This window comes from Ischnura elegans, chromosome 8 (assembly GCF_921293095.1).
Source record: "Ischnura elegans chromosome 8, ioIscEleg1.1, whole genome shotgun sequence".
Lineage (NCBI taxonomy): Eukaryota > Metazoa > Arthropoda > Insecta > Odonata > Coenagrionidae > Ischnura > Ischnura elegans.
The window spans coordinates 52,885,830-52,913,651 of record NC_060253.1 but is presented as its reverse complement, the minus strand read 5'-3'; the positions used below and the strand labels follow the sequence as shown (position 1 = coordinate 52,913,651).

Sequence of the window (27,822 nt, the reverse complement as noted above, 5' to 3'; positions counted from 1 at the left end):
CGAGGGACTTGGGTCTGTAAAAATGCAAGTTATGATTCGAGATCCAATTTCCAGACGACTTTTGGTAACTTCATATATGCCCTTTCCTACAATAATATCACTCGGGTAAATTGAATCCTATGTTGACCTCCAGGGGCGGATCAAGGATTTTCTTCTGGGAGGGGCACAAGCAAGGCCGTATCCAGGATTTTGTTCTGGGTGGGGCACGAGGATACCTCGTAATATAAAACGAATGCAATGATAATGGGACCGTATTAAATATCATGCATATTTTTGAGGGTCTGGGGGGGCACGTGCCCCCGTGCCCCCCCTGGATCCGCTTTTGTTCACCTCACTCTCTCATAACTGGGGTAAAGATTATGTCCATGGCATTTCACAAATTTTCGAATACCCTTGTACTGAAATTTTGAGAGCTGCATGGACGCAATTACCTAGTGAGAGGGCCTCTTCATCTGACATCATATAAGACTCGGGGTTGCATTTTCTCCACTTGGCAAGGGTCCCTCTTGGTCATTGTAGGTTCCTTTATTAGCTTGGAGGTGGCCTCATTGCCTTCATCCCTTACATTAATATCTGCTGAAAATGAAAGAACTTCAGCGGAATGGGAGGATAAAGCCTTTCGTTTTCCTCCCTGAAAACATACGACTGGACGTCCACCTGCACTGGCTAAACTGGAGCAGCATGTACATTATGCTGCATAAGGAATAGTTATAGATTACTTAAAATCAAGAATGTAAACCTAATAAACTTACTGGATAAGGATGATGTACCCTGCAAGCATTCAAGAAAGTTTTTCGGAAAATATATTACTGTCTTGAGCCATTTTCCATCACGTTTTATGGAATCTATTGTTCACTCTTGAACGTTCATTCCACTTCCTCACGTATTTCCAAATAAATCCATTCAAGAATTCACTATGAAGATACAATGCTATCCTTTGCAAAATGCAATTTTGTAGCAATATATTTCGCCACATAAATGCTTTTGCATTAGATTTTTGCTTCCTACATTTCAATAGGATATCATGCAGCTGCAAGTGTGAAATTTCTTTGGGAGATATTTATACCTAAATTTTTACATAACTTAAAAAAGATCCTAAAATTAGATGGAATTAAAGAGAGAAATTTCGAAGAATATAAACGAAATAAAATGGAAAAGATGGTGTTCCAAGAAGGAAGTGTAAATGAGAAAAGAAGTCAAGTTACAAATAAAATCCGAAATTACGTGAAGTGAATTAAAGTTTTCAATCAAAAGAACAAAATGACCGTTAGCAAAAATAAAATAAGAAACCATTATTTGCAATGCAGTCAAAATAGAATATCAACGTTACTTCGACTAAAATAGATGCTTTTACAGTTGGATGTATGAATCTAACCAACACAGAAAAAAATCGAAGTATTCGGTTTTCAAGAAAAGCAACAGGAACACAACAAATAGAACCGTTCGGCATCGTAGCATAAGAACAACCAAATGTGAAAATGCATTTCAATATGAAATAGAAAATATTCCTGCGAATATCTAAGCCAAAAACCACTCCCATGACCACTCGGTAGACCTTTTGATAGGTATGGGAGGCTAGGAAGTGGAGGCCATGGATCATAGATGGGTCTTGCCTAGATAGAGAGTTTTTTTGTTAATAAAAGAGACCGTTACCATACTTAAAGCACACGACGTTAGTCAATTCTCCGTAGTAGTATATGAAATGCAGTCAAAAGAAAGAAATCTCTCAGTGTACCTCTTTCAGTGCCCAGCGATTGCATAATAAGAGTCATTCGTAGCAATATTTATTAATTTTACTTTTTGGTGATCGTTTTCTATCACGATTAAATCTATTATCCAGATATAAAAGTGAATGTGGTCATATCGCATCCACACGCTTACTCTGTTGCCGTACTCTCCGCCGCCGCTAACCCTAACCGGAGTCGACCCCATGGACCACACGCCTTGAACCAGAAAAGTTACTTAGTAAAATAATAATATAGCCGTCATTTTTTTCGCAAAAATTCTCATAAATGTCGAGTTATAAACAATTTGGCGTCAATTTACGTGTAATGTAAATGGTTAAAATGTAAATCTGTGACAAGAGAGTAAGGTATTATTTAGATGATAGTAAAAAAAATCAGCTGCAAGGTTTTGCAAGGATCCGAATAACAACCATTTTGTGCCTATCTGCCGCACGTGTGAGTGTCAACGCGCGAGTATCAGCTTAGTCTAGGCTCACGGTAAAATGTGTCTTCATTTCATTGACGAGGATTACAAAAAAAGAATTTTCATTTTATATATTATTTTCTATTTTATAACTGCCCAAAAGTACCATATGTAGCAATAAAAAAAATTGGTTTTCAATGTTGAGCGCATTCGTGATGCTGGGACAGGAGGAGGAAAATATTTTGGTCAAGGGAGTGGTTGCCACGCAATACTAGGTGATGCTCGTGCCAAGGGAGATAATTTGTCGACGAAGATGGAAAATGGTTGGCTCAGATTAAGCATAAAATGGCAATGGAGGTTCTACTAATGTAAGTCTAGAATACCTGTTTCAGTGAGCTCAGTTTCAAGAACCTTTTGCAAGGAATAATTATTAATTAGCCCAACATATGGAAAACTTATAGCAGATTGAAATTGTGACGGAAAAAAACAGAGAAGTACAGACTGATACAAAATAAAATAATTTTCCTTGAGAAAATATGGACGGATGTAATTCATGTACGGTTGTTTGAGGTACCTATAATTAGTATATCCCGAAATAATGAGAAAAAGCCAGTAGCACAGCGAAAAACAGAAATATAAATCGTGATGCAAAAAGCGCTTCAGGAAAACAAAGTAAAGCATAAACATTAGAATAGAATATATTGGACACGTAAGCTATTGAAAAGAAGCTAAAATATTCCACTTAATTATTTTCTTCAAACATTTTCAATTATAAATGACACACTAACAACGTCTCGCCTCAAATTACATGATTAATTTCATTCATTTGCGGGGGACCAAAAGGGTTCTCTAATATCCATTGATCTACAAGCTCTAGGATCGATTATCTCTGGCAGAAGAGCCTCCTTGTAGAAAATAAAACAATTTTTGTTCCATTTTCTCCGACCAAAATTCGTCATCCCGTAAAATTCTGGTATAGCGGCAATCTTGCCTCGTCCATACCACGAATTCACAGAATGGCGCACCTGTGGCATGCAATTGACCTTGCACCTGATAATGGTAATTATGAATTTTTTTTAACTGAGAGTTTTTGTCAAGACAAAAGCACTTAATAGTTTTTGCTGCATCTTCCAATGTTAAATTTTCCGCCGACTTGGTACATTTCAATTCAATAATGCCACCGTCATCGGTTATGCCATCCGGAGAAGCGGCAAGGAAACATTGATTTAGGTCAATGAATAATCCCGATGGCGATACTCGACGTCCTGAGATTTGCTCGTACTTCCTTATCGCTTCCTTTTCGTGCATCTTCCCATACTGAGTCGCTTCATTGGTGAACTTAGTGCTGTACAGAAGGCGTTTCACAATCGGGACCCATTTACTTGTCGTGCGCCTTTTGCAGATAATACCGAAGTTGGACGACGATAGGCGATTCTTCCTCTTCCCACCATCTTTCCTGCTCCGATTGACCCTGAGTTTCTTTCTCCAGTCTATTTCTTGAAGCTGGATTAACTTCCAATGATTTCATTAGTGCGGCCGCTTCTCTCTGCAATTCTTCGTTGTCCATGTCCACATTTCACCATAATCAGCTCCATCATTCTTCTTTGAGAGATTTTTTTTGTTTATAAACGCCTTTCTTGGCTAAACACCTCTGCACTGCTTGTACACGCCGAAGTCTTCGCTGGTAAGTAAATTTAAACACCTTGTGGGGACTTTTTCCACTGAGAACTTACCAAGCTGAATACCTCCACATAGGCCAACCTGGAAATCGAGACCAGAACCATAAGCCCTGTGTTGGTATGACCCCCTTTTTCTCCTGTTCACTTGTTTACCACCGGAAAATTTGGCCACGAGTGACATAAAATTATCCGCATGATTACTAGTGTCGTTGGTAATTAACTGCCCTGATTTGCGCACAAGCGGCTTCAAAGCCAACTCAATTTTTTCTAGGCCAGCATTTTCTTCGGCACTGAAAGTCTTCAGGTGCCTGTCAGCAGCTTCGCAAAAGTAATCCCGGCATTGTGCGTGACTCCCAAACACATGCTTAGGTCCATTTTTCAAGTCATTAATTAAGGATTCAACGCTATTTCCTGTTGTAGAATTATGCGCAATGGCTCCGCGAGCTGCTTTTTTTAATCGCAGAATTTTTTGTCTCGTTAAAATGGCTTTTAAATCGGGCCCTTCGTCAACAATTTTAAATAAAGCTTTGGTGCAGCACTTCACAGCATGATTAGCGCATTCCATTTTTTTTTGACATGTCTACCTTATGGAACTAATTTCCTCACTTTTTTCATTACAGTGGAGTCGCCATCTCCAATAAGGTAATGATACTCCAAACCATGCAGCTTCATGCTAGATCTAAATGCATTGACAACCTTATCGGCTTCCATAGCCCCCGAGGAGGAATTCCAATTTTTATAGCATTTCTCACGAGTAGTCGATTCCCCTATTTTTTCTAAATAGGCGCACATGGAACAATATTTATTTCTAACATCCAAGTGAAGCAACCTTTTAGTGCGATGCCCAATCACACATTTATCAGCCTTACCTATCCTAATTTTTCTTCGCATTTTCCGAAGGTTGCCTTGTCTATACTACGCATTCCTATGGTAGAGAATGCCTCCTCTAAGTTGGCATGCCCTCCTCCTGTTGACATAAACCCCCAAACTGCACTGTCTGCAATTTTTAAGGAAGTATTTACGTTTTCCCCAATTTTCTCCTCAGTTTCCACATCTTGGTGGCTGGGTTCGCTAAATACTGTCCTTTTCAATTTACAAAAAGGACACTGAAAATCCAAGCGCCAAACAAGAGATTTTGTGGACGTAGACAATAGTCTGAAATATCCATTACTGCTTAGTAGGCACGTCGTTCGATGGAATTCAAGAGATCGAATTTCTCTCAAGAAATGCTGTCTGTCAACGATAAATCTCCCATTAATCAGGCTGATTGCTGAATCAAGACCCGGATTATGCACTTCTTCTGTACTTAAGTCCAATGAGTCCCTGAAATACAAAACAAATCCATATGTATTAAAGCAATAGTAGGTACTATATGCAGCAATTATAGCATATAAAGCAGCTTAGAAAATTATAAACTAAGGGTGTGCTGCAATTCCCAGATGGAATTATATCATTGAAATAACGTAATTAATTAACTTTGAGTTCAGCACGCCAAATGCTCAAAGCTACAGCGAACGTGAACGGATTCAAGGTATTTATTAACCTGGGGTAAAAGTATTCTTCTTCAGAAGGTGATGTATCCCGAGAGTATTCTGTCCATCGTGCAGCGAAACTATACGAATTTTCGTCTCAAATAACCTCTAGGGAAAAGCTTTCATTGAATCTGGCGCAAGACAATACTTCATAAAGGCGTCTTGGATGGGTTTGAACTAGTAGTGAATTGTACTTAATTGCCAAATTTTTAGCCATAATTAACAAGGCTAAAATATTATTTTCTAGCAGTGTCCCTTGTGCATGATTGTGTCCGCTAGAAACGAAGTCTTTATCACACAGAAAATAAGGATTCTTCATTGCGTTTAATTTGCATCAAACTTGCTAGCAAAAGCATACGATGTAATTTATTCATCCCAAATAAAATGTATTCATGTATGTCATCTAGCGTGTCAAAAGTATTGTGAAAATTATTTCCCTCTTTGCATTTCAACCTAACTCCGATCGTGTTGTCAAGTTGGACTAGCCATTACGTGGAACGAATCCTCATAACAAGACGCTCTGAGCCATTCATGTAACATGATCCCACACTCCGGAATATGAGCTGGAGTTTGGATCAGGTGTGTCGACTGCCTGACGCCAGTCCCCCTGCCCTCGCTATTTCCCCTCTCAGTTCGAGCGGCCGCTGCCGTTGCCAGCCCCAGTGCGCAGTGAGACTCACATGCCGGATAAATGGGAGGATATGTGGTCCGTGTGGTCGCGCAAGGCTCGTGCGAAGTGCGGTGTGTGTGTGTTAGGAAGATTGGTCTTTGTCTCTATAATTTGAAGCATACAACAGCGGGATGGACTAAAATTAAAATAAAAGATACTTAATTTGAGTGGAAGGAAATTTTATCTTTATCTTCTTATTTGACAGGCCAACCCGCGGAAAAACATAGATTTTCGCTAAATTGTCGTCTGCGCAGTTAAATTTGTCTCAAGATCAAATATGAGACTTTAAATGAAGAATATCAGACCTCAGCGGAGGCTACTTTGAACTTGGTACGCGAAAAATTAAGTTTTTCCTTCAATAATATAGGAAGCGTAGAACATAGAGAGAATTATCAACCAATCTATTTTCGTCCGCCCTATACACCTCCCAAATCCCGTCTATTCCAAAGCTTCACAAAAGGAAGTCCGAATACGATTACCATGCGTTATAGAAAATTAAGTATTACTCAGGACATAAATTTATTTTACGGATATTATTTCTAAAGAACTTTACGGAATATGAGCCTGTTTACCGTAAAGAAGTGGAATTCTAAGAATAATTCTAAGAACATCCTTTGGAACTTAGATATGGTACTTATTCTACAGCAACAAAGTCGATTTTCTTTGATTGGGGTATGTGATTTTGTAATGGAGAATGATTTCATAAGTATTAGAAAAATTCGTATTTAAACTATTACTCAAAGAAAAAATGTGAAATAACAGCTGTATACTTACATTAAGCCTTCAGAATTCAAATGATGAGTTGGGTCTAAATATTATGGATTATCTACAGTGGTACTTAATTTCCTGAAAAGTCGGTGGATAAACGTTAATAAATATTAAAAATTGGCTACAAATAGATAATAATATATGCATTGTATTGCCATATCTGAATACTCACTTCACTCGCCACTTCCTGATACTTTATGCTGACCTCTTCTTCCTCTTTGCCGACAGGAATAAGGCTCCCTTTTTGCTGCGTCGATAGTCCCTCTTAGAATTAGTAGTTTCCATCGATAAGCTTTCTTGTTTGACTCAGGCAAAACCAAAATTCAACAATGAAAAAAATTAGCGTCGCATGGGCACGATCGAAGAAAGTGCGACCAGAATCCCCAGCCGAAGAAATCGAAACTCGATAACTCTCTCGGAGTTGTCTAGAAGTGACAAGATCACACGACTGCAAGATGCTACTTCTTATCCTGTGCGCTCCTGAGTCGTTCGTTACCTCCCTTTAAGTCCATCAAGCAGCTCAAAGCTTCGAAGAAAGAGGGAGGACGCTCCTTCCCCTACCCGACCCCTCCCCCTGCCGTGCTACCGCTGCCTCCCCTTCCTCTTGCCGAGCGATCAAGTCCTTCTAGTACCCTCACCTCGCCGCAAGCGACGCCCTACGACGGCTCCTGTTTTAGTCATTATTATTCGGCAATTTATGACTTAATGCATGTGTATTTCTTGGTTTTAAAACTCGCAATTGACTATTAACGTAGCTGGGTATTTCCCGTTGTGATTGGTTTTTGCTTAACACAATGCGTTCACTTAATTCCTACGTGCTAAAATTGCAATTTCCACTTTATGTAAATTTGGATAAGCTAGGGAGAACATATACATTAACTTTTATGCAATGGCGAAAATTTCACTCCGATATTTTCATTATCACCGCTTAAATTAGAAAACGCGTTTACCGGGCAATCACCTTTCGCCTTAACGTATTTAAATCAGAGGTAACGATGTCATCTACTAACGGTCATTTGTTTAATTAAGCATTATTATGAAATAATATTCTTGACTTAAACTTTGAAATATTCTCAAATTAAAGTTATAAATATAGCATGCTCCGGTTAACGCAAACTATACATTATAAAAAAAACATAACTAGTCGTGAAAAGTGATTCAACAAGAAGGTAGGTTTAGACAGCTAAGGGTTGAGAACGGGCGTGTTCATTTCGCATAGGCAGGACAGAGGGGGAAGTTTTTTTTTCCCTAGGCACCCTCGCACTTTGAGGATCTTGATAACAGTTATCCGAAGGCTTGAGCTGAGTTTTGAACCTAGGACCCTTCGAACAGCATACCACCGATCCACTGGCGGAGGCTGTCATACTTCCCGCTCGTTTCGCTACATTTCGTAGAATTCCACATCATCGATAATTTATTCTGAATATTAAAAGTAATACATATATGAATGCTACAATGCCACAGACTTTACGTACCCGCGTACGATTTCATACTTTATGACGGAGTGGAAATAATTAAAATTCAGATAAGACTGAGAAGCATTGAGAGACTGAGAAAAGAATGTAAGATACTACATTTTCAGCAAAGGAAGCGACGAATATCCATTACACATCCCTGAAACAGAAAACTTCCCAAAGAACATGGGCACCTTCGTGAAGGATATCCTTAACGGAAGATTGTTGAAAAGGGTGATCGCTCTGCAGAGAACGCGAATGATTTAAGTAGAGTGGAAAAAATGTGAGGAGTAAAAAAAATTAATGACCGATTCAAGCGAGCCATTACTACGGTTGCGACAGGTCGAGGGTGTAATCAGGAGATGCACTTAGCAGGAACCGGGTTAGTCTTAACGGCACGAGAAAGAGCTGATGCAATTTAAATCCTCGGAGATAAGCCGAGTAAAATGAGTTGAGAGGGCGCACTCCAACTATAATGGCGATTCTACTCGCACCAAACCAATGACAGACTTCTTTTTAAAAGTGCGAGCGAAAGAAAGATAATGGATTCTGAGATAAGTCTCTTTCAAGAATTATTCATGGAGCTGAAAGCAATTTAATGTGAGATAAAAAAAGTGCTTTCATCTTGCATTAAATTTAAAACTTAAGTAAAGCACGCATTATTTTATGACTATCTCTCATTACTGACCCACTTAAAGTAAATGGAAGGCTGCAAAGGATGAATTAAATTGAAAAGGTAGAAAATCTCTTAAAATTCAGCAATTCATCTCCTCAAGATCTGAAAGTAAGGCTCTGACATGAAGCAACATAAAATTGTCCTCCTCATTGTTCCCCCCGAATGAAAATTTGTATATGCATATTTAAGCTTGCAGCATGAAAACAAATACGTACGCAGATTGCCACATGACTAAACAATAGCGAAAACGACGCGGTATATTCCTAAGCTCGAAGCTAGAAATCATTTTGTAAAAGATACCCTTAGAATTCGCATTCCGATGCTCATTTGCGGAAATATTAATGGTTTCTGCAAGCGGCTTTCGGAACCGTATTATTGCAGGCGTCTTTGTAAATATACAACAACAAATAGCACCTAACTTACGATATTTTCCCGTAAAAATAAAAACTATCGTAACAGGTAGCAGATACAGGAATATTAAAATAATATTTCATAATTTATTTCATGTTCTACCTAGATAGATACCTAAAAATTTATAATTAATTATTGTAATGATTCCAAATATAAAAAAGCGGTAGAAATAACACACTTGCGTAAATACTCCAATTCATAAACTATCCTCCAAGTAAACTATCCTCCAATACTTCCTGTTGAAAATGAATGAATTCACAAAAAATAATTACAGCGATATTTTCTCCGTTCTTATCCAGAGTGAAGAGCGAGTTTTATTTTAAACATGACTAGTTTATGTCAAATAAAATCCGACAGCGCCAAGAAGCGCATGTTAATTAAATTCTGTTTCTTCATTGTGGTCAGCATGTGCATCAAATGGGCTGCCGCAGTGAGGTTCTAACAAATACGAGGACATTGCTATGAGGTATTCTTGGAAACAAGTCGTAAACTATGACTGTAAAGCTCTTTATGAAATTAAATGAATAAAAAAGAGATAATGGATACAAACAATTTGATTTTTATCGCGGACCATTTAAATATAATTCAATATTCAACTTTTAACAAAAGCGCATTTTCAACATTTATTTAGTGCGATGCACGTATGGTACATCAAGGTCCCTTAAACAAGCACGTGCAGAGACGTAAAAAATGGGGGATCAGGGGAATAGATACCCCTCAGAACCCTTTCAAAACTCTCGTCTCCCATATCTTTCATGATTGCTCGCCATCATTTTAACGGACGAAAACCAAAACCCTTGCAACCTTTATAATATAAAACCAATAATATAAAACCTAACCATACATTTCCAAAATAAATACGTATTATAGATCAGATCGATTGTTGATAAGTTCAATTTGAGGAAAGTCATCGATAGTAATTATAAAAACAGCGGTAGTAGCTGTTTATTCAGGCAGCTATTGATAATGACGTTTAAACGTTGAAAGCGGTTGAACAAATAAAATAGGGTGGAAAATTATTACAGCTGTTGGCATGATACAGATCAATATTTCATGTATTATTTCCCGGTGTGGTAAGCAACATAAATTGATTCATCAATTGATCTTCCCCAAGCCAAGAGTAGTACATGAGCCTCGTGGTTTTCAAGCTGAGTCACAACGGCCGGGTCCTTCTGATAATAGAACCCACCAGCAAACACTTACATGCCAAAGCATCCCACTTTTCTAGCAAAGCATAGCCTAGTTCGCTATAACCCTCATAGCCCACTTCTCTCCTTTTCCCTCTGCAAAACTACCACGGGACATGGGCCACTACTGCCTTACAACACTTGACCATTTTCAAACTAGCTCACGAGGCTCGCTTGTACGTACGGACCACTTGTCCACGGGGATTCATAAAAGTGGGGAGAATTGAGCCCAAGAGGTAATTTTCATGCAGACCGTAGGCCATGGAAAGGGTGAGCGTATAACAGATCGGCGATAAAAGTACAAGAGACCCATGTGGTCATTGACATGAATAATACAGGCACCCACAATGAGGGTGCCCCCAACACCCGATGACGACGAGCGACCTAAATGGCAAAGGGAATATCAGGAAAAATAGAAATAGAATACGGAAGTTGCTGAGAAATTCCATTCTAGTGGATATCGCTTGACGGACGTAAAAAATGGTTTCATGACTGATATTGTGGAAGTTCGATATATTCATGTAAAAAACTCAAATTGTAATACCCACACTGTTAATTCCAAACTCAACTACCGTTTCAACATATTACGCCATTTCTTTTTCTTACGTCAAATTTGACAAAAGCTTCGAAAGTGTTCCCTGAAGATGAAATGATATGTTGAAACTATGATCGGTAGTTGATTTTTGAATTAAAGTGCGGAGATTACTATTCGTGTTTTTATCGTGGATATTTCTTGACGGCCTAATAAAAAGAGGGCCACAGAGTATAAAGTTTTAGAGAGCTCCTTTACGTCCGCTAAACGTAGGTTTAATTCCATTTCAGCGATTTATGCGGGAGAACCATTTGTCTGTACGTCCCACTGCATATTTTTCTCCAAATTCTAATCCATTAACGTAGATATAACAATAACGGATAGAAGAGTGGGACGCAATTATGATGCTACAGTATAAATGACTAAGCACAGGATTGTACTGTGGCAATAAAAAATATTTGGATTCACTTAAACCTGCTGTAAACTACCTCTCTCAAGTTGACAGCACAATTAACCAACACCTCTAACAAGCGTTCCGTTGTTACAAGAGATAACAAAGTGGGCCGAGGTGTCCAAAGAGAAAACAAATTGGACGCCAAAATTCATTTCGCCTCTATTCGAGACCAATCTAAATTTCATTCTTTCATTATCCCATCGAACAGAAGATCAATTTATCTTGTTTGACTTTTGCCATTTCCGTGCTGATAGAATGAACGGTAAAAAATATAGTACATAGGTATGTGCAGATAGGTGATACATGGGTATGTATTTCTAACATGTAGAAAGCATATGGATATCGTGAATAAATATTTGAATCCAAAATAAAATCCAAATGAAATTGATCGGACTAGTCAAAAACTGCTTGGAGTAAACAATGATCATTATCGATGAGAATATCTCACTGGCCGCATCCTTTCTGCATGCTAGAAATACTATGTACTACTATAATATGTACTATTTTTTTACCGTGCTGACACACAACTAACATATTAACGCTGCCGAATGCATCTATCGAATACACACTCGTATTGATCGTAACTTAAACTGTAATTCTTGATTTCGTTATCCCTACCATATACTGATTTTTTACGCTAACGTGAAAAAAATACTCAGAAAAATGTTACACGTACATTATAACGAATTTTATTTTTACAGGGACTTCAATCAGAGCTAGGATAAATTATAACTCACGAATTTATTCAAAGAGTAAAATGGATGCACAGTAAATGTTATTTAGATGGATTGGAATGGATGAAGTCATTACAAAAATTAGTAAAAAAAGGAACACTGAAAAACGACCTCTCCGTTTAAAGTTTAAATTAGCTGCTTCATTAATGATGTAATTATTCGACTTGAACAAATTTTTTTTTAGAAATATGTTCATGATCTTATTTCCAAATTTCAAATGTCTACAAAAATGATTTTTTCATGGAAACAGGTAATTACCTATTCATAAACATGTCCAATTAGATAATCAAGAGTATTAATTATCACATGGGAAAATAATTAAGTTCTTGTTTTTCCATCTTAATTGGATGATCAAATTTGTTACAGCAAAACCCTTATTTATCCCCAATTAGTTTCCCGAATTATGAAAAATCGCACATCTGAATTTTATACCGTTAAATTTTATCAATTCACCGTGCACAAAGAAAAGTACCTAATTGATAATGGGCAGAGGGCTTGTGGCAATAGATTTCTTCACTGCCTCAAAAATATCCTAAAAAGTTGACGCAATTTGAGACGCTACAGCCATCGCGAAATCCAAGCAAATGAGGACGAGGAAGTAACTATAAAATACATCAATATTCCGAATATCGGACTGATGAAAACTAAAGAAATATTTTCTGAATTTCAACCATCAAAAGCACAGTATATATATATGTATATATAATCTCTGATTTCTGGCTTTTTCCATCCACCACAGCACCATTGTACTCGTCCTTTTTCTATTACATGTTCCGATCCCTTTCATTCCTTACCTGTGAATTTATTTGTATGTTTGCGCTTAAGGCGTCGTGTGAATGAATGAAGTAGTATATAATATATAATATGTCATGGGGAAATCCTACGTGCAATCAGTGCATAATGTAAGCTAATGGTGCCGATAAAGTTCACCATGATATATTTATAACTTATGCGTGACTGTGAATCGCACTACATAACAATTTAAGATCAATTTCAAGTGCATATTGGGGGTCTTCTATAACGAATAATTAATTTCTATAACGTTGACAACCGTATTGTACACGCAATGTATATTCTTTCTAAACCTATGCCAGAATTTCATCATTGCAAAATCTTTACAGATTAATTACAGAAACAAAATGGCGGAGACTTGAATTATTTTAAACGCAAATCAGGAGAACATATTCGGGAGGAAATACGTAGAACTTTTTACGATAATGATATTTGCTTCATAGGACAGGAGATAACCTTAAATTAGCATTTAATTCATTTTTTGATGCCAGGTTTGAAAGCATACAGGTGGGAAATTTACCACCGAAATCATAATTGAAGCCGGTGAATATGCAAATAAAAACCACCGAATTCGCCGATGATTACTCACATAGCAACAGTCACGTTAAGAAACTTGTAACTACCTCTCTCAAGTTGGCAACACAAAGTTTCCTTCGTTCATCCCCTTAAATCACCGTAAACTACCCATTAGCAAAGAGCTATGAACAAAGGCTCTGAAGGTATAACGCACCATTAGGAAATTGACACCTCCGGGAGCAAGAGAAAAATATCCAAGGAGTAGGAAGCGCGGCTTGGTGGCTAAGCTTAACGGGTAAGTAATGAGCCGATAAATCCAGTAGCACACGATCAGAAAAAGAAAAATTGAGATAAGGGAGAAGTATCCAGGTAATTTATTACCTCAAGCTGTAAAAAATAACAACCAGACGGGCGTTAGGTGTGAGGTTTTATGACTATCCGTACTGCATGAAAATGAGGATGAATTGATCGCGGAAGGAAATTATTTTCAAGAAGGTAAATAAGCACATTAGTCTACCACGGTTTTTACGAAGCCGCGCCTTGAAATAAGGGGATATTGCGTCATCATGCATTTCAACTAAATGCTATGGATTTACAGCAAGCGATTCTAAAGATAATTGCATGCAATACCTACGTGCAATCAGTGCATAATGTAAAGTAATGGTGCCGATAAAGTTCACTATGACATATTTAAAATTAATTTCACTTATGAATCTTTACTGCATGCTATGATTTGGTTAGTATGCATCATGGCGTTAACTTTTACATATACCTAATCTAAATAGTTAATTGAAAAGTATTCGGCTGAGTTAAACACTTTATATCAATAATTTTTTCAATCTGATAATGTGTATGCTATACGATACAAAGAAACTTAAACATTATTAACATTAATTACACGTGAGACACAAAAGAGTGATAAGCAAATTTGTTTACTGAAACGCCATTTCAAAAACGAAAGCCAGAACTAAATTGCACCAAATATATAAAAGCTTCATTTCTTGCTAACAAATTATTGTAAAATTTGTTGAAAACCCCGATTTAAATGGCCAATATGAGCTGTACTCGATTGTATGGGAATAAATAATAAATAAACCGATGTAATACACACACAAATGTTTCATTTTAATGAATGGCGGGTGTCCAAATGTCCACATGAGAAAGTAGACTAGATGTAAAGATAAAGATAAACGTTTTCATTATATTTACATATATGAAACAAAGATAAAAGTGGAAAATGGAATATTAAAGAACAAAACTTGCTTCTATTTCTCAGGAGAAGCCCTGAAATGACCAACAACAGTTTTACTCAAAAAATACGAAACAATGAATATTCGGAAATAATAATGAACACAACAACAGCTCTTCAGAATTGAGTAAATGCCTTATCAAAAACTAGGACGAACAAAAATCCCAAATCACAGAAAACCCAACAACGATATAGCCTTTCCCTGTGCAGTTTTCTGGTTTCGAGCAAAGCACATCGAAGTCATTTTAGATTCCTTTTCCACAGACAGGTAGTATTTCCGGAGTAATTTACGAGCACAATCGTCAGAAAAAGTAGCAATGTAGAGCTGATGAACTGGAATTACAAAATACTAGTTAATTGGTTTCCAATAAAATAAATGTGCACACACTGTAGCCTGATCAATTTTTTTTACTGTTCAAAGGAGAAGTGTATTACCGAACACATAAAATACACTAATATTTTTCTAGAGCATAAAAAGTGTATTCCGCAAAAAAAACAAGCACCCTTACATTTCACTTTAGCATTGGCAAGGGTTCCTTCAAAAATGACATAAAATGAGCATATTAGCAACAAATTAGCTAATAAGTAATTCTTTTGCAAACATAATCGTACGCCATTTAAGTCCTGCCTAACAACTGATATAAAATATAAACTCTTCTTAATTTTAATAGGGTAGTAAGAAAAACGTAGACATGACTGCAAATAAAAATTTAGTTATTTCAAATTATGGTACTTCATCTGTGAGATGTTAACACTTAAAATGTTTTTACTTATCAGGAAAAACGTTTTAGGCATGTAAAATTTTAGGTTTTTCCGGCGTATAGATTGATTAAACATTTCTCGGGATTAACGGGTGTGGTATGGGGTTAATTCTCCCCAAAACATGTTTAAAACAATATCAACTACATAACAATTAATAATAGGTAATGAAATTTTGGATTCCCCACATTCATAATTGTCACAGAGCACAACATTTATTTATCTATTTACATAATTAACCCCAAAACAGCACAATTAGGCCTTCAAAGCGGGAGTTTCAACAATAGACAATCACAAATAACTATACTCTAGAGATTGGAAACCTATCTCGAGACTCGAAACTGCGACCTTCGTATGGCAGACGAGGATTCATCCCCGCCGGCACCGAGACCGGAATATAATTAATACATTACACAATTAAAGTACAAACTGGGCAAGTAAAAAACGAAGTAAACACGACAAATATGGTGGTTCATACAAGGAGAATAAATCCTTATAAGACACTCGCTTCCGGATGCTTGTCCGAGCTCAGTATTTATGCTGCATCCCTAAAAGCAATCTGTGTGGGCTGATACGAAGTAAAGAGCATACATGGCTTTGGCGTAATCGTACCAAGTACATACAAGACAAACTGATCCATAACAACCTAATCAGAAAGATGAATGGGTACTGCGTCACATAATCTGCTTTGACGACCTGAGTATGACGACTGAACCTTAACCTGATAATGATGGGCACCTCCATCAATGAATACCCAAAGCACAGGCGTAATTTTTGACTCAATTGATGCATCTTGAGCCCGAAATATCTTCACACATTAATTAGACTGGTGGACTGCAACAACCAAGTACCACGACGTACAAAAGTTAGTATTAACATAATTCCTCACTCTGTAAAATTATACACTATATATACGTGCCTACTTGTAGGATAAATTCAATCGATAACAATGCACTCAATTCAATATAATTCTAATACCAAATTGCATCACACACACACACACACCCAAAACGGGAGAAAAAGTTTTAAAATAAATAGAACATAAGGATGAATCCAATCGTACACCGTAGATAAAATAATCCGAACTTGTAATGTCCATAAAAGTGAAGAATTATTCAAATTTAACTCATAAAATATCATGGAAAACTCAATCCTCATTCCTGTTAGCAGTAATGTTGAATCTAAAAAAGAGAGCAGCGCTCAGACACAGTAATTTTTTCTGACATAAATACACCTTCATCGTAAAATACTTCATACTGACTAAGTCAATACTCGAGCTAGGAATGACATCTGCCCACCTCGTAACGCCAGCAAATATTCTTCGTCGGCAAAGAATCATAACCAACATAGGTCAATCTTAGGATTCAATTCCATGCAGATGCAGTACTCATGAATCATAGGGGCAATGGTAAATTTTAGGAGTTTCTTCATAAAAGAATATCATTAAATTATGATGGAACAATACTGGATTCACACTTCTCGGGTACCTCAATGGCCAAGAAGTTCATATGATCTTTTTATAAAATGGACATTATCAGGGATTAAAATGCACCGAAAGAGGATGGAAAGTTAACATCCATCTAACGTTTTTTCCGCAAATTCATTCTTTATTTTTGAATACATAAACCAAATTTTCGGGAAGCAAAAGAAGGTGAAATGGGATAGTCATACTAGGCATTTTAGGCTTCGTATAGGGTCATTATCATCATCTCATGCGCAATGGGCCATGTAGCAACATAGCTTTATTGACAACTTTCTTCCATATTCTTTGTTAGCTACTACTTTCTTTATCCCCTCCTCTTTTCTTAGGTATTCATCTACTTCCTCCTCTTCCTTCAGGATTTCCTTCTCAAACTTTTTCATTTATCTTTTACCACCTAATCCTTACACATCTAATTCTCGATTTCTCGACATTTTAAAAATATTCGATCTACCTTATGCAGTTACCAAAATTCCTCATTCCTCCTTATCCTCCATTGTTCTTCTTCACTAGCTAATCCATTGATCTTCTCATTTTTTTTCTCTCCCATCCCTGCAAAAAATTCTCTTTCCCGCAACGTTCGTAGTTCAAAGGTACTAGAATCTTTGTTTTACTATTTCTACTGTAGATTTTTGTTTCGAGCAATTTTTACAGAGAATGAAATGCTCCATTACTTGCTGCTATGCTTGCTGACGAAGCTAAATTACAAATATGAACGTATAAAGCCGTATAATAACTAAAATTATAGAACTGGTAAATAAAATAGCCGAATAATAAACTCCAATATCTCGGAGATAAAGCGGCGTTACTCGAGTCCTCCATTCTCACTAAAAAAAACACATACCTTACCACAGCAGACTGGGTGAAAATATAATCCACTCATGGCCCATCAGAAATTGCGCCTTCGGTCCAACAAATGACGGTGAAATATAAATGCCTGTCGTGCAAAGTCCCTGGGGAGGGATGACAGAATCGCTCGACAAAAACACGCATGTTCGTAAAAAAATGAATAAAGTAATGGAAGAGCAAAAAAAAGCAAGAAAAATGGGCCCTTGTGAAAGGCTACCAAACCAACACAGGCACGCCATCCTTTCATTTTTATTAAACGCAAAGAAAGTAGTGAATGTACACAAAGAGAGTAGTTTGAGTGGTACCAGAAGGGTAAACAATGGTTAGAGAGGAGGGCGTATTAAGGTAGACCACCTCCCATCGAACATCATTTATAACCCAAGCCAACGTCTTACACAGGCCTTCAACCTTTCCCGCTAAACATACGCGCGCGTGAGGGGAAAATATGAATAGAATTCATCGCAAAATGGGTCTGAAGCGTGCCCGACTACAGTTCCTCACATCTGTTCCCTCCATTCAACATATCAGCCAGGCAAGAGGGAACCTAAAGTACGGGATATGCCGGCAAGGTGAGCAAGGCCGGGTGATGAGTTTTTAAAGGAGAGGCGGGGGAAAAAATAATAAAAATCTCCACCTTTTATGAGAATAGGGGCCTTTTTATATCTCTCCCCTTTCCCGTTACCCTAGGGATAACATCCATTGTGCCTCGAGATGTTTCCCTTTTCTTAAGCCCTTTTTTTAACATCCTTTTCCCTTGAACTCGACCCGTTCACGAACTTACAACAAGGGTTACCAGAATGCAAGCTTCCCACCGTCATGTCCCTGACCCATTGTCTGCTTCACAATCACACAAAGGCAACGGCCAGACTCCCGAATACAATCTTTTATCCTGAACTGCCTTGTTCCCTCTACCCTAAGGAATTCCATCTGGGACTGACGGGCTCCATTCTGTTGCTTGCTTCACCCCAGAAAATTGACAAAGTCAACCACACTCACGCTAACTAGGAATCAATGGTTACTACAATATGACACTGAGCAATTAAATAAGTAAATCTAAATCCTATATTAATTAAGAAAAGGAAACGCATTACAATGTTTACATAATAGTATTGCCATTGCGTTAAATGAAACATTGTATTGATAACAAAATTCAATGACAACACATATCGGTGATAGATTCAACATTAACCGCTATTTTCTACCGCGTTTTGTATTTGAGTAGCAACTACTGGTAATTAATTACTTTGATGCAGATTCGAAGGATTCGAATCACGAACTAGACACGAAAAATTCGAGATATAGTCTTTAATCTTTCCTAAGATTCGAAGGATTTGAGGGTTCACGGATTCGAAATGCCCATTTCTGGAACATACCAATGGTTACTGAGAATATTTTTGAAAAGGGGAACATAATGGGTAAAAACTGAATACCGCGAGAGCCCTAAAACTAAAAATTAATAAAAGAAAGAAATTTAATGGAGTAAAAATTTAGATATGACTAAAAATTGCGTAAAACAATGGCATTTAATAGGTGTGAAAACAAAATCAGGAAAAAAATCCAAGGAAAATGAAATAAATCTAGAAAAAACGCCCTCAACACCTTTGAATGCCAGCGCGTTCCTGCTATTAGGTAAATCCGTCAACCTCTATTTCCGAATCCAACCACTAATTGGAGTCTCTCATGTCAGGATTCCCAATAGTCCGATGAGGGTCACGGTCCTTTACCTTCCTCGAATTTTCCCTCGCTATATATATATATATATATATCACACATAAGACATTTTAAATATTTGCTGTGGAAATTTAGATGAGAGTATTACTAACACTTCATAAAATATCAGCACGTAAAAATAACGAAAACAACTCAGAAACTTTATACGAATTTCAAACACTACTCAGAAGAAATAAAACTAAGAGTTACGCGCGATTTACTTGACTGCCGAACTGCCGAAACGTAAAAGTACGACACACAAAAACTCATTCCTGGTTCATGTATCTCGTCATTGGAATACCTAGTATGTTACCTGAAATCGAGTTGCAACCGAATAATACTTTTAAAGGTTAATGGTACTCACACTTGATAAGTGAAATATTTGATATTATTAATTTACAAACATAATTTGATTTCCATCATAGCATCCTTAGTATTCGTAGTAAATCAAATTTAACTGCAAAATATATTCACAGAGTAATACCATTTTATAATGGAAATGTTATGATCCGTGAATTGCCTCGTGATATTAAGCCATAATGCAAAGCATGCATCACGAATAGAGACGCCAAAATGGGAGACTTCACGGCAACTATTTGCGTAATGGCAACCGGAACAGAAAGGAGTTTCCCGTTTAGAAGGAGGCCCGAGGAAATTTTTAAATCTTCACTTCCAACACCTCACCACAGTATTCCCTTTAAGCCCGACCAATTATTCCCAAATTTTCACTGAAGCTTCCCAACAGCTGTAGGGGGGGGGGGGGGTGATATCCACCCAGGGAAACATCTCATTTCTCTTGCGGAGTTTCCATTCTTTTTCGCAAGGAAGAAGCCAGACATCATTTTCCCTTAAAGTACCACGGGGCGAAATCGTGAAGGTCGATGTGTAAATAAAAAATCTGAGAAAAGAAAAGAGAAGCCTCCCGTTTACGAAAATGAGGATTACAGTGTTCCGCTTCGTATTATTTTTTCCACAATATATTCTCATCGACCGCAATTTGGATTGTCGCCTCAGGATAGAGGTGAAGAGGTTATCTTTGACGACATGAAAGCATTATTTTTTTCTTTTTTTCACGGTTCTCGTGGCTGACAGATGGATCACTAGATCGTTAAAATCTAATGAAGGCAGATGCGACGCTTAGAAAAAAGGGTGGCGTAAGAGTAGCTATGGTCTCAAGTCCGCGAACTTGTAAAAACATTGTGAGACTAAATTCACCTCCAAAAATTTTTCGGTTCAGCTTTAAACAATAATATTTTCGTGAGATCAATAAATGTAAAAACGAAAGAGCATAGCATATTTATATTCCAATTACTTTATTTACACCTTCATTTAATGAAATACAGCAAACTGGCAGGCGTTAATTATTGAAAATTACTCTTAGATGGTAAAGCATCAACTCTGCAAGAATAAATAAATTAACTTACAAAATTATTTCCTTTAAATCCAGTATCCACATTTCGGAGTAAAGGAACTTTGATTGAAAGAATGTAGTTGTGGTGTTCTTAAATCTAAGTGCATTTTCACTTACGTTTCTCATACTTAATATATGATACTTGAATTATATACTTTTCGCACTAATGTCAACCATTTTCTCCAAACATGATTTTCAATTGACTAAAGTGACTAAAAAATTTAAATTCACCCTCTGTTAGTAATTGTTCGTAGCGATTCCTTCAAAATATTATTAACTACACATAGGTATGGCGTGGCCGCTGGCAACTTTTGGGTGCAGGGAAGACACAAGATCAATCGTAATGCCTACGAGGAACGCTAATACTTGCATGAAAACGAACCCGTTTGGGTTCATGTAATCATTAGCGGTAATTTGACTATAAGGTATTATTAGGCGTCATTTTCACTTTATAGTACAATAGTAATTAATAGCATAGAAATGATTGAGTATTTATTGGATAAGGTTTCAGTGGTTAACCTCGACCAGGTAGTGTTTATAAAAAATATTCACTATTGTATGCAATATTACGAGCCACAGGCGTCCATTTCACTGCATGTGACGAGAATGACCCCCCGATATACAATGGAAAAATTACCCTGACACTAAGATTAATTTGCAATACGTAAATTAATATAAGCAAAGGATTGACATGGCTACTAAGTGATCACATTGAAATCACATTCGCTTCCGCTTTAAATATATCCTGGTTATCCGATTCTCCACGAAGCCACCCCCGATGAACGACTGTTCCCCTTCAACGGGAAAGAGATTTCCCCAGTCGCCAAGGATACCGGCCCCGCAGGAACTCGGGAAATTCAAGCAGATGAGACAAGCAACTCAGTCTCCAGTTAGATACTCCACCGTGAGGGGTGCTCACGCAAAATGAGCAAATCATCTGCTCCAATTAAAATGAGGTGATGAAATATTTACACCTCAATTACATTTTAATCAATATATTACTAATGATCAATTTCTCTTATGAAGTTCACGGCCTTATTTAAATTAAATTACTGCCATTCTAAATCATTTTTATCACCCTATTTAAACACAAAGCAATGTCAGCAATGATCTACCGTGTAAATATTTCCCTAGTTAATTTATTAAATTTCAACATTTTCACAAACTATTTCAGTTCAAATAGTTGTTACGTTGCATGTAAAAACATTCGTAAGGCTTGATAACATTAGATATTACGATACGTTTGCGTGAAATGGTGAAATACGGTAAACCTTATAAAATTATACATTCATTTCCTTACGCACATTCTCACCCAACGCACAGATTATTTTAAGGAGCAAATGGGCAAAAATACGTTGATTCTATTAGCTTCGCCACCGCGACAATCACAAAACATATTGCAGTTCCACACCACCACATTATGTATACCACACATAATACATTTTAAATATTTGCTGCAGAAATTTAGATGGATAATATTACTAAGACTTCATAAAATATCACCACGTAAAAATAACGAAAACAACTCCAAAAACTTTATACGAATTTCAAACACTACTCAGAAGAAATCAAACGAAGAGTTACACGTGATTTACTTGACTGCCGAACTGCCGAAACGTAGAAGTACGAAAACTCATTCCTAGTTCATTTATCTCGGAATAAGTACCTAGTGTGTTACCTGAAATCGAGTTGCAACCGAATAATACTTTTAAAGGTTAATGGTACTCACACTTGATAAGTGAAACAACTGAATATGCTAGGCTAGCAATATACATCAAATAATAAAGATATCTTTCTCGTGATTAAATTATTACATCCTTATAAAAGCCCCTAATATTTGATATTATTAATTTACAAGTATTTTCACAGTAACCACACACAACTGCATTCAATGTTATAAATTTTTTTCCGTTCGATTGCGCCAATTCTTGAGAGGAGTACAATTAAATAACACCCAGCCTTCCGTAGAGCAAAATTACATGCCTACTGCCACCTTTTCCATGAGTTATGTATTTGAACTGAAGAGCCCCCTCCAGGATGATAACTACCAGTCGTGAGGGGGCTTTTCAATGAGTTTCCGAGACGGCCACCGACCAAACAACTGGGCCCTCTGGTTACATGCTTCTAAGCCTCCACATCACGACGTTAGCCTCAATTAATTTCCAACTGAGGATAACGTCAGACAGCACTACAGAAGCAGAAGTTAGCCGTGGGCCACTGGGTAACAAATGACGTGAGCCGAACCACTAAAGGAGTAAGTACCTTCTGCTGGTGCCACTCTCCAGTTCATCTTCCACATCCAACGTCATATTACCCCTCCCTTACCTCTAACGCTGCTTCCCAACAGGACTACTTTCATGCTCCCAACTACATCTTGCCACTGGAAAGCGATTTGGAATCAAATAAGCCTTGTGGAGGAATACGACGTAGCCAGGACAACCACTAGACGCATGCCGCCCATTCTTTTCGGAAAACAAATCGCGGAGGATATCCAGTATAGTAAACTTACAAAAGTAGAGTTATGATCACACACATGAGCAGTTCCAGGATTTTTTCTGGGGGGGCACAAGAGCCTGACGGACAAACGATCTTCTCATACTTGAGATTAAAAACAAGATGTAAGAATTACTATACGAAATATTCTCCTCATTTTAATTTCGAAGTTATAAATATGAAATGAAATGGTTGAAGCTCCGCAATACACATAACAAAGCGAGCGTAATGATAGCAATATTCAAATTTTGTCTACTTTTTAAGCGCCTAAATCCAACTATAATCCCAGAAATAGTGCCCCAGAGCTTTCTGTTTCTCCACATCTAGCTGGTTCTGGTTCATGCTGGTTTTATATTTCACTTCTGATTACTTCGCCACTTTGTGGAGCGTTGAGCTTTCATATCGTAGAATTGGAACAAAATTAACACTCTGTTTTTCTTCTCCTTAACGCAGTACCCCTTCGCACGTAACTCCTGAAACAGTTCATTTTAAGTGCTATAGTATTAATTATGTATATTAAAACCTTCTATTAATATATATCCGTTTCATTCCCCTGATAGTTTGGTATATCCATAAATCCTCATACTCAAGAATTATATTGATCCAAAAAGATATTTTTGAAAAACAAATTTCCAATGCAAATCATTGTGAAATGGAGTGCACGTGCAAATTTTGACATCAAACGATTTAATCCTTAAACACAATAACCCAACGCTAGGGTTTCCCCCGGATAACCTAAGTGAAGGCATTAAGGCAAGAATCTACTGGTGGGTTTCAGTTCACGAGGTAAGACAGCATCGAAGAGAATGGCAAGACTTTTTATTCTATCCTTTTTAGTCTATTTTTTGGAAATTAAAATCAGAAAAAATGTAAAATAAGGAAAAGGTGACAGTAGGTATATGTTGTCGGACTACAAAAGTTAGGGAATCATTAACAAACCCAGCAGTACAATTAATCGGAAAAATTATTATACCATATGAAAATATAATTAATAGCAGGCAACGAGAATGAATTAAGCATTTATATTTATTAGCTCGCACATTAAATTGTCTCGAATAAATTTACTTCAAAAGCATTGAAAATGATTCATCTTCTGAAGGCCTCAGTAAACTCTCATTATCATTGAATATTCCTTCAGCCGGCAAATAATCTATCACGCAAAATCAAACAAACATAATTTGTCACAGGAATAAAACAGAAGCCATGCGTCATCATATTCGCTCATTTTATTTTAGTTATGTCTTTCAGGCTATAACTTTAGTTAATCAAAGCTTATAACTTTAGTTAACTTTATAAGCTTATAACTTTAGTTAACTTTAGTGAATCAAAAAATCTTCGAAATAAATTCTGGAACAAGTATATCACGGAAACAGAATTTAGAACACGCGATAATCTAGGAAATCATGGACTAAGTCCTCTTCTTTCCTTAGGTTGAAGCAAAATTTTATGTTCCTTTACTTTTCATGCATAGTAGTATAAGTATACTGGATGTCGGTACACATTTCACGGGATTCTCACCAGGTTTAATACTCCATTTTAGCTGAAGTTTCAAACTCCGACTCGGGCCTCATCATCATCATTCTTATGGTCAGACTTTGCTATCAATCGCATAATTATCAAAGAATCAACTAGAACTTTAAAACTGAAGCAGCTCACGTTTTTCAAGCGTAATCACCCAAGGGTGGAAAAACTAAAAGGCACAAAATTCCGCAATCCATTAATTATAGGGCCCAGGGAGAAGCTCCGAGGAAGAGCCCATATTCGGAGCTCGAAACATTAGCTAAAATAGAGCAATTAACCCAATGGGAATCCCGAGAAATGTGTACCCAGGTTATCCGCCGGTAAAGCATCAAATCCTGCATTTCAAGTCCTTAATAGTTGCTTACTTCCAACGGCAGACTTATCATCCGATCCCGTTGAAATTAATTCAACGCCACGCATTAGGGCGAATAAGTTCTGGAAAATGACGCTCAAAAATAACCTCTCTGGAGATACTAAAAAATTAATTAGAGTCGCGGGTGATCGGTTGTGTTAACCCACTCGCGAGAGAAGTCCCTTCCGCCCCGGGGCCGTCCACGTCGTTTAAGGCGCCGCCGTAGCAGTCGGGAGGAGAGATTATTAAAAGAACGACTTTGGGTCACGCGATACTCGGTCACGAGACAAGACGAGCACAGTGGGTTAGGAGGAAAATGGAAAGGCTATACAAGGTGAGAGGGAGTGTGCATTCACAGGAAAATAGTGGCAGGGTGGTAAGTAAGCACAGATTTATGATGCGTAAGGAGCATAACCTTACGTCATGCCTAGTTTAGGATAGTCGTGCGAGAAAGGAGGTATAGATACCACAAGAGGGACAGAAACGGGATAACAAGAGAGGAGCAGGAGATAAAATTTGTTTACGATGCCAACGGGGCTGTTGGAGCACGCTTTTGACACCTTTTAGTGAATGAAACAAGGTCTGGTCGCCACGTAGCAAGTGTTACCCAGACAAAACCAGTGGGACGCAGTGTCGCAAACAATAACGTGGGAAAGCTCTATTGGACTTTAATTCCAGCTACTGAATCCCTAGGTTCATTCTCCTCCATTCCATTATTGCAGGGCTTCCATCACTCTAAACCCAGAACTGAAACATAGCAAAGAAAAAAAATTTCTCAATTTTGCTCTTAGTTTTCACGAAACGTCAATCATGAGAGAATTTTTATAGTGATTTAAAAATCAGAAATAACTGATGCTATCAGTATTCATGTTTACTCATTTAATGTGTAAATTCAAAAAATCAAATGCCCATTCATAACACATCTTTTGAAGGAGAAAATTGGTTAAAATTGCGAAATTTCAATCATTATACATTATAACAATCCATTTTCTTCTCTCCTGCTGAGAAAATAACTAGCGAAGATATGCCTTAAAAAATATACAGCACTAAGGTTGCAGTTATATTCATAAATATGTTTGAAATTATTTTCATGTACTAAATAAATAAACTCCCAGATGTCTGAAGTTCATATCGAGACAGATGTAATGAAATAAATTGTACGCGGAGTTTAGCCAATTCATTTACTAATTCTTACTAATGGAATGGAGTTCTATTTAGAGTCTTCTGAAGCATGAAATACCGACCGTTAAGAAAAACATTATGTTTGCAAACTTGAGAAGAAGTTTCTTACTCATACTAAAATATACCATTCGACTGGCCATTCCTTGTCTTGCATATCATAACGGCAAAATACATTCAAAAACTTCGAATAGACAAGCAACGAGGTCAATTACGCAATGCAGCAGCAGTGCTGCAATTGGTATTATCATCTGCCCGGAAAACCTAATTAAGGCCTTTGAACTATCTTCGTAAAGTAAAACCACCAATTTTACAAATTTTTTACTTACTTACCCATAGCAAAATGAAATACCTAAAATTTGGCAAAATAGATGGGTTGTAAGTTCAATGTATACGCAACACAAGTTTTCAAATGATGAAGCAATCGAGATGTGCCGTGCATATTTCGATTCACCTCTTAATAGCACTCGAATTAACTCATCTGTTACACGATATTAAAATGTATGTCGGAACGATGAAACTCAACGAAGCTAACTTCTTCTTGCACACAGTTAATATAACTGATTTGAATATCAATGTTTTTTTGACATGAATGTCAACCTGTCTCTAAGCATAATTTTTTTCATCGATAGGTTGACCCAAGTCGGAAGAGGCGAATAAGGGAATTCTGCATATAAAACGACGGACGTAAAATGTAGGATATCGCTTAATCCGATGATTCAGCAGCACGCCACCATCGTAACTGATACGCTGACGTGAGTCAAAAGAGGAAAAGTATTAGGGTGCTCCATATGAGCGGGATTTATGGATATTTTTGCGTGAGATGAGCTACTGTGCACAAGCAACCTCCTGCGACGTAGCAAAACTCCGATTGTATACTGCCATGATCATCCATCTTCGATCATGTAAACGTAGATGCGTCGCTAGGGAAGAATATTGGGCTCAGCATCAAAATATTTTCATCAGGAGTTATAGCGAGATTTCTCACGACATTGGTATTATTAAGTTTTAAAAAAAATATTTTCTCGAAAAATCTGTATATTTTAAGCATTCAGTAACATATCATGCTCATCTCTTTACTTCTTTCCACCTAATACCCGTGTCAAAATAATTTCATCAAATAATATCATTCTTTATTGTATGAATTTAGAAATGATGTTGAATATGGTATCAGAATGGAATCAGGGAGGCCTCGGTAACAAATTCTAATCTATTTCATAAAAAAAGAATTACGAAATTTTTTATGAATTTTCATGAATGATACTG

At 37.2% G+C, this 27,822-nt stretch overlaps 1 protein-coding gene and 1 long non-coding RNA gene across 2 annotated transcripts in view; both read right to left on the bottom strand.

Moving 5' to 3' along the window:
- LOC124163430 (LHFPL tetraspan subfamily member 6 protein-like) overlaps positions 1-27,822 on the bottom strand; it is a 237,804-nt gene that overhangs the window by 92,992 nt on the left and 116,990 nt on the right. The gene's annotated exons all lie outside the window — the stretch shown is intronic.
- Positions 4,412-7,588, bottom strand: LOC124163431. The gene is made up of 3 exons (XR_006865770.1): positions 6,970-7,588; positions 6,804-6,875; positions 4,412-5,150 (listed from the first exon to the last, which is right to left on the bottom strand). It is a non-coding gene; the product is annotated as an uncharacterized LOC124163431 (long non-coding RNA).